This window comes from Fundulus heteroclitus, chromosome 1 (assembly GCF_011125445.2).
Source record: "Fundulus heteroclitus isolate FHET01 chromosome 1, MU-UCD_Fhet_4.1, whole genome shotgun sequence".
In the NCBI taxonomy this organism is placed as follows: domain Eukaryota; kingdom Metazoa; phylum Chordata; class Actinopteri; order Cyprinodontiformes; family Fundulidae; genus Fundulus; species Fundulus heteroclitus.
Window position 1 is genome coordinate 21,364,728 of NC_046361.1, and position 7,889 is coordinate 21,372,616.

The following is a 7,889-nucleotide window of genomic DNA, read 5'->3' on the forward strand; positions in this document are numbered from 1 at the left end:
TTAGGAATGACGTAAATAAAGTAGGCGTGTCCATTAATCAGAAAATCTCAGTGTCATCAATTACCCCAGTCAGATATAGCCGCACAGATCCCCTTTCTGATGCCTTTTTTTAATCTTTGATTAAAAAAAAAAAAGAGCTGAGTTCACATACGACTATTACTGTTAATTTGAGGGCTTGGTGCGGCTCGGGAAACCCTGAAACTTTTGGTGTGCGCCGCTTTTACAATTCTGAGGAAATACTCAGCTGCAGCTGCCAGCTTTCTGTGAAATGTTCAGTGTTTTTATTTTAGTTGTGAATGTACAAAGATCTGCTACGTGTCTTCAACAGGAAGCTTTCATACAGCAACAACTCATTTTCCCCTGATAGACACACACACACACACACACACACACACACACACACACACACACACACACACTCACACACACATCTATCTATCTATCTATCTATCTATCTATCTATCTATCTATCTAATTGCATGATCACGAATATCAATACAGTTAAGCTTTCTTTGGTCCGTATTATTTGATGCAGCTTAAGCACTTTTTTAACACCGGTTTCCATAAATGAATTTTTAAAAACGTCTCAGAGAAGAATTTCTTTCTATTTAAGTGGTTTATTGATTTAAATTTGTTTTCATTTATGCGGTTCAAAATCAAAAGATTTATACAAATATATAGGCTAAATAGCAAGGGGCTCAAAGTTGAACCTTGATGCACTCCTGCATTATTAAAAGCAGGAGGCCCCCTACTTTCTGTTTGATAAGCACATTTTAATCCACCAAATAACTTTTGGTGCAAAATTGAATTTGAATAATTTGGGTATTAAAATATCATGACTGACCGTATCAAAGGCTTTTCTTTGGTCAAGGTACACAGCTCCAATCACACACTTTTGAAGCTGTGGCCCCCAGATTGTGGAATGCGTTGCCTTTATCTTTACGCTGTTAAAGACCCACTTGTTTTATGCTATGATGTAGCATTTATGCTGTCTTTATCTTTTTATTTTGTGTTGTTTTATGGTTGTTTTATTGTGAAGCACTTTGTTGTTTTTATCCTGTGAAAGGTGCTATATAAAGTTTACTTACGTACTTACCTACCTCCTTTGTCTAATTTTATGTTGCTATTTTCAAAATTAAAAAGATTTAAACAAATTGGTTCCCCTGTAACGCCACAGGTAAGGTTTTGTCTTACAAATGTCTGTTTTGTTTACTATTTTTTGAAACTATAGCAGTTTGTTTGTTTATTTACAGTGTATAATAATCAACTTGGGTAAATCCGACTATCATGTAAATATGACAGATTTAGCCACAAGGGCTAATATTCATCTATGGCAGGTTGATAATGAACAAAAAGACAATAAAAGGACATGAATACAGGTACCAAGACATAATATTTACCAAACATAGGTTATTCAATATTAAAATGATTAACAATTATAAAAAAACATTCTGTTTGCTCTAAAGAGCATCATATACATAACAATTAGTAACAATTAAGTTAAGATGTCTGTTAATTCATAAAGTATGTTAATTTACATCATGATTGCAGTTTTCATTATTGAAAGAACACTGTTTAAGGGATTTACATAAAACACACAGTGATGAAATGTTCCTCATTTCTAATGGTACCGCGTTCCAAGAACGTGATAAACTGAAGAAGCCGATTGACCAAAAAATATTTTCCTGAATTTGTTACAGTCTATCCTACCAGCAGCTCTTGTATTTATTGAGTCTTTGTATTTAACTGAGTCTTTTAGGGGCGGTGGAGCCAATCCATGAAACACGTTGTACAAGAATATGATATCTGAGTATTTAATCCCATGGTCTCAACTCAGAAACTTATATTTACTTTTACTTTACTATCTGCTTATAGAGCCTTTCCATTGGCTGTAATGTAGTCCTACTTGTTTGAGTCCAGGTTGTCAGACATTTTTTGTGGCACCTAGATGTAATTTTGAAGTTTCAAATGGCAAATCATTTTGAATGTGCCTAAAATTCCATAAATCATACTATTATTTATTTGTATTTTTTTTACCAGTTTTTTTGTTTGTTTTGTTTTGTTTTTTGTATTGGTTTTTATCCCAAGTAAAAACGGATCTGTATTATTTCATTTCACTTTTGGTTATATTTGTTTTTCATATTGGCTGTCTTGAAGTCAGTGGTTGAAACAATGTCAGTTTTCCTGGATGAAGTTCACACTTACAACTAACAACCAAAAAAAAAAAAGCTGTAAATTATAAATATGTTTTAAATTATAAGATTTGATTTATTGCAAAGCAGATAAGTCACATAGCCATATAATAATAATAATAATAATAATAATAATAATAATAATAATAATAATAATAATAATAATAATAACAATAATAATAATAATAATAATAATTATTATTATTATTATTATTATTATTATTATTATTATTATTATTATTATTATTATTATTATTATTATTATTATTAATGTTCGTATCTTTCATAAATGGAGTTATCCTGATGAACCGTAATAAGAGAAGAGATCCTAATAGGGTTCAGTCTGATCAAAAGGTTGCAATTTGCACCAGATTTCACTAGATGGCAATATTTCCGTGTTTTTCAATTCTGCGAGCTATGTTTTTGCTTTCAGAGAGCATTATTGCGTTCCTTTTTTTCTATTATAGTAATCTGATTTTCTGTGCAGTTCTTATACCTGACCTGGCAAATTGCTTTTAATTTCTGCTTCCCAATTACAACTAATGTATGCAGCCATGTGATGTAAATATGTAGACATTTTTAGATTATACCTTTCTACTTCATACTTTTAGGTCTTTTGTTGAGGTTGTCGCTGTCTGTTTTCTGTAAGTTATGCTGCTGCTGCCCAGTAATATCCCAATTCTGGGATCAATAAAGTATATCTTATCTTATCTTATCTTATCTTATCTTATCTTATCTTATTGTATGACTGGTTATTGAACAGTGTGTAGCATGCGGTGGAAAAATGAGGAAATTGGATGTGTGAGGGACAAAAGAAGAAGAGTCGGGCCAAAAACTAAAACAAAACAATATCTATATAAAGCAGATGTCTAGTGTCTGAAAATAATGTCTTTAAGAAAAGACATCATACAGGGCCTGAATGATCCAGCGTCCTTGTAAAGACAATCCACAAGGATGACAAGTTTCAGACGTATTTCTGTATACGGTGTCCTTTCTATTACAAAACGCTACTGCAATGCGTTGCAAAAAGTGCACAAATCCCCGCATTACTAAACTGCACACACAGAAACAAAACTGAAAAAAATTATGAAAATAGTTTAAAATGGAAATAAAAAAAAATCAAGAGAAGCCACAAACATTTGTGACAGACTGTCACCAGGATCCCATTTAAAACAGAAAACTGAATGAAAACTCTCAGCCGTTTGGTAGAAAATGAGCAACTAACGCAGCCACGATCTAAACGAAACCTTTTAAAGCATCTTTCAAACACTGTAAGAGAGAGTACATTCAAAGAAGTAAGGGATACATTTTTTTCCACAGCACTAAACCCAATGGGTCCGTTCAATTTGCTGTATTTATCGGTTGTTTGTTTGACTTTTGTGAAATCCTTAAATAAATACCAACTTAACTTCTTCACAGCTTTCAGCTTATGAAAATTTGACCTTTTTGCTGTTCTGCGTCTTAAAAAGCAAAACCTATTCTTAACGAGCTGACATGAACCCCGTGGTTAAGTCGGGCTGAAATTCTGGTTTGTTGTAAGCCTAGAAATAGTTTTAAAGCCTTCTTTCAGCCAGCTGATCAGCAGTGCACAGCAACGGGAAGGGCACCATATGCTCTGCACGGCTAAAACAAAGCTTTTCGCTTCGGCGCTGTCTCTGCCGTCTCAATAGAAGGCCTTTACACCACAGAAAGGACATTTTGGTGGTTATTTTATCTGTTTTTATTAACTTGGCAAATGTTGACGGCAGTAATTGCTCCATGCCAAGTATAGTGGAGCAACTGCAACATCCCATTTAAGAAAATGACGCCGAATCAAGAGCAGGACAAGCTGCCCGAAATCTTTACGCTGAAAGCAACACAGGTGAGTGTTCGCACACCTCCACACCTACTACCGAACACTCTCTGAATCTTTTTTTTTTTTTTTTTTCGTTCTCAGAGGGAATATAATGGAGACAGCCTGGCTGCCTGTCAGATGCGTGGCTGGTAGCTTATTAAAATCTGAACAATTATTCCATCAAGACCGACACATGTGTGCTCAGGAGGATCCTGGTGCCAGAAAATGTCGTGAGCTGCAGCCAAGGCGTCTTCCTTCGTGCTCGCTGTTCACAGAATCTGATTTCAGCTGCACCCTCGAAAGGCTCATAAAATGCACATGATATCAATTAATGCACTTGGAGGGACATTTTTTTTTTTTTGCTTCCATACAAAGAATGTGATGACTGTTCACCCGCCGGGTGTCAACCAAGGACATTATCAGGTGTGAGCAGAGAGCCGTCTGTACTGGAACACCTGGGTCCCTGCAAGAACACCAAGCATCTTAAATGAGCTCTTCGTTCAGGTAACGCAGTCTCGCAGGACATTATCTTCTGCATAATTGCCAAAATAATTACATATACAAGAAAAATCAGAGCTGAACATGTAATTTCACTGATTCTATCAAATCTTTTTACGTAAAACTAAGTGCTCGCAACGTTTGAGATGTGCGCAGCCGAGGATTTGTTTTTTCGATGCAAAAAAACAAGACAATATTCGTTTAGAAGCCAAGAGGAGCCTCTTGAGGATAAACGTTACTGGAAATTTTTTTTTTCTATTATTATTATTAAAGCTCTGTCTCTGGAAATAATTAGGCCTCAATGCTTGGGTGAGCAAAGCGCAAAGAGACAATGGGTGGGTGGAAGCAGCGCGTCTGAGTCTGAGCGGGAGACGCTGTGTTTTGAGAACGACAGGCAAAAGGGATACTGTGGTGTTTTTTTTTTTTTTTCTTTTTCTGTGCAAGCAGCTCTCTGCATGCATGTAGACTGGAAGATGTGTGGCTCCTGCGGTTGGCTGTCCCCTGTGTCACTGCCTTTAAAACAAAAACGCTCGCCAAGAAAAACGTCTTCTTTACGGGCTTTGGCTGCCAGATGCTGAGGATAATGGGCAGAACTGCAGGGGAAAAAGACGGAGAGATGGGACCGGCCGCATGGACGAGAGCACCAACGCGCGAGCGTTTGCACGCTCTGTGGGCAGGGATCCCTGTTGTGCTGAAGGAAGAAGTGAATAATTCATCTTCAAGTCACTGTAAACCTACCACACGCACACAAAGACCGAGAGACGGAGTAGGCCTTGTTAGGCGTGTGTAACACTAGGAGCTGTGCAAAGCAGCATCGGTCTGCAATTAAACGAAATCTGTGCAGGGGTTCGTTTCTAAATCTGTGCTGACCATCAAACAACAGGCCTGACCTGCAGAGATTAATGATGACCAAAGCAGCCTAGCAGGACCGGCACATCCAAACAGGACTATTAATAATCAGGAGTCTCTAATTTACCAGAGGACACACCCAGCTCTTTCCTTGATGATCCAGGAGTGAGCCTCAGCCTTATCACAGCTGGAGACGAGCTCTTCCTCTCACATCCGTAGAGAAAGTCTATTGGGGTTTTACGCTGGCAAGGAAGCCACGGTTACATGAGTATCGCGCCGTCTTCCATCAGAATCCGCTTCACTGGCCCAGAATGTGTGCAGAAATTAGGATTTTGCCTTTATTACCATCTCTTCCAGCATACAGATGCTGAATGTAAATGTATAAACTTTAGAGGAAATTAAAAAGAGAACAAAAAGTGTTTACAAAAAGTTTCTATGTGGTCAAAAAGAACTTAACATAATGAGTGAAAAAATGGTGCCAAGTCCAGCCTTGGGATGATCCATGTTTAGCTTTCTATTTGCGTTGTGTAAACCCAAATAAAACTCAAGGTTTGGTGCTGGTCCTTTGAAGAAATCATTTCATATTTGCTTACAATCGCCAGCCTTAAAAGATGTAACGGACAAATTCATCTCCTATTGCAGTAAAATCACTTCACTCCAAAATAAAAACTTGGGATCAAGCCAACCTTTAATTTTAGCACACAAAGACATGTTTGGAAATAAATATTTTCAACAAAATCAACGGTGGCACAATTATTGGTGCCTCTGCTGTCAATCCTTCCAGATATTCCCTTTCTATAATATGTCACAAGGTGGGAGCATGCAGAGAGGAGGTGTCTTTGACCATCCGTCTTTGAATAATCTCTCTAGCTCTTCCAGAGTCCTGGATCCTTCGCTGTCCATTTCAGGCCGCAGCTTTTCTATATATTCTAGGTCTGGGGTCTGAGATGACCTTAGAAGGAGGTTGATTTTTGTGTCTGGTGAACAATTTCTGTGTTGATTTGCCTACATGTTTTGGATTATTATCGCACTGAAAAAAAAACCTGACGACCCTTTTATATTTTACTAGTGGATTTTATCTGATTTTCATTTAAAATGTGGCCGTATTTATAAATAGAGTCCACAAACTCAACATCAACAAATGATTTCCCAAGACATCACGCCTCAGAAAAGCATATTAGCATGCAGATGGATAGTGTCTCGCGTTATGGTGTTTTGGTGACCCCAAGATGGCGATCTTGGCTGTTTTGTCCCAGTTGGATTGGGAGATTGGGCTTTTACCTCTCTTGCCACGCTGCTCACTGGTTACAGTGACAAGACCAGCGAAGTTGCTCATTCTGCTCATCCTGGCAGAACTAGGCCTCTGTGTCGTGTCATATTTATAAACCGAGGGAAACAGAAAGCAGCTCTTCTGAATTAAATGATAAGTTTCAAAAATGCTTTCATTACATTTATTTCAAAGGGAGGGGAAGGGTACAAGCGACCGTGTCCCCATAATGTGATTAAAACGACTTCCTCACCGGGCGTGTTGTCCTTACCCATCTAATGTAGAACAGATTACTGGATCAATGTGTGCTTCTGTGCTTTTTGTCTGTCTTGTTGTGTCTCTGCTCTGTCTTCTGTAACCCCAGTCGGTCGAGGCAGATAACGGTTCACACTGAGCCCGGTTCTGCTGGAGGTTTTCCTTCCCGTTAATGGGGAGTTTTTCTTTCCACTGTCGCTCCATGCTTGCTCAGTATGAGGGATTGCTGCAAAGCCATGGACAATGCAGACGACTCTCCCTGTGGCTCTATGCTTCTCCAGGAGTGAATGCTGCTTGTCAAGACTTTGATGCAATCAAATGAAAAAAATTATATGAAAAAAATTTAAGTGAATTGAATTGAATTACCCCGATACATGTAATCAAATCAAGACATTTGAACTTGAAAATAAGCTTTAATTTGTGTTAAGCCCTTTTACACATGTGTACCTGTGGTGCCAGCCAGTCAAATTATGTACAAAGACACCTTGCTGCAATATAAAAGTTCCCCTCACTCACATAGGAGATGCTTTTAAAATCCAAAGGCGTCTGTGCTGCACATCTCAGCATCATATTTAAAAAAAAATAATAGTTGTGCGTATCTGTGTTGCTGTGAACTGATACACGAAGCAGTCTGAGCATGTGTGCATGTGTGTGTCTGGCTGCACCCAGAGCCGAAGACACAGGAATGTGTCACATTTGCTAAAAGCAACTCGGCTCCCAAACTGCAGCAAATAAACATTCCTCCGGTGCTGTGTCAGTGCTGAGTGCTCGTCGACTGTCGCTGTAAAACACTGTTTGCAATCCAAACCCAAATCAGAGCATTGCTCCTTCTGTATACCACTACTTCTAGCCAAGAGATAACTGCTACTCCTCTTAAAAAGGCGTTTTTTTTTTTAAGGTACGGGACTGTCCAGAAAGAGTCTTTAGACGGCAGAGCATGACCTTGTGCGGTCAGTGATGTCTCATATCTGCCTGAGAAGCGTCTCAAATGAAT